The following is a 1,172-nucleotide window of genomic DNA, read 5'->3' as shown; positions in this document are numbered from 1 at the left end:
TAAAAGTCTCCCTACCGAAAATAGTCATACACGTCTTTTGAACTTTTTGGGATGATGGGGGGAAATGGGGTTTTGAGCCTAAGACATCTTTCCCAATAGTCAAAATTGGTAAAATTTTCAAAATAAGGCAAGGGCCCTCACATTTCTTAATTTAAAACAGTCGTAAGACTGCAGAAAATGTTCCATATCATCCCAAAAAGTTCAAAAGACGTGATGACTATTTTCAGTAGGGTGACTTATCAAAATCTGCTTTCTATAGAAGATTCAAAATGCCTTATATTCGATCTTTTCAGAGTCAAATATGAAGTTTTGTGACTTGTTAAGGGTTAGGTAGGAATGATCATATGTTGTTTCTTGTCCAAGTATGGACTCACTCCACTAAAACATTTTATGCAAATGATGTAGTCCAGGCTATTTTTAGAAATCTTCTTTCTCCCTCCCTTTTGGGGTTTTTGCATGCCTATTTTTGGGTAAAATTTGGTTTAGATTTGGAATTTGATGTCTGAAATTGCATTATCTTTCAGATTTGGGGAGATGATGAGAGACCTAAAGGCGGAAGGCCAATTCTAAAAATAGTCGTTTTGTGAAGTGCCAAACTCTAGCAGATGAGTATAACTGGTAGTAGTCTACTTCAATTTTAGTAGCTCAAAATTTTCATGGTCATCATATAATGAATTTTTTAGGAGACATTGGGATTGGTCAGGCTTTCATTCGACATGTTGGAAAGCTTTCAACGAGATTTCTGGAAAAAGTTATAGAAGGTTGAATTTCCTGTTTTAACATGGGAAGAGATGGCAAATGAATTAGTGGGGTGAGTCCTATATGGCTTACAGTGGTTTCCCCCCTTTACAAGTTCCTACCATAGTGGTTTCCCCCTTTACAATTTCCATCCTAGTGGTTCCCCCCCAGTGGTTTCCTCCCCTATATGTAAGCTTTGGGTAAGTAAAGAATGAGAATTTGATTTAATAACATATTTTATTTCATTTTAAATATAAAAGTCTGTAGTTATATTTTCCCTAATTCAAATTATTTTTTTTTCTATATTATTTAATAATTATATGTGTTGTATACACGATTGCCTGAAACAAGTAAAGAGTTAATTTTTTTAGGCAATCATTATTGGTTTGGTCTTATGTTCAATTTCAACTGGATATTAACTTGTGTATTGGATT

This window comes from Lottia gigantea, assembly GCF_000327385.1.
Source record: "Lottia gigantea unplaced genomic scaffold LOTGIsca_8, whole genome shotgun sequence".
Classification (NCBI taxonomy): domain Eukaryota; kingdom Metazoa; phylum Mollusca; class Gastropoda; family Lottiidae; genus Lottia; species Lottia gigantea.
The sequence above is the reverse complement of the archived record's forward strand: the minus strand, read 5'-3'. Positions refer to the sequence as shown.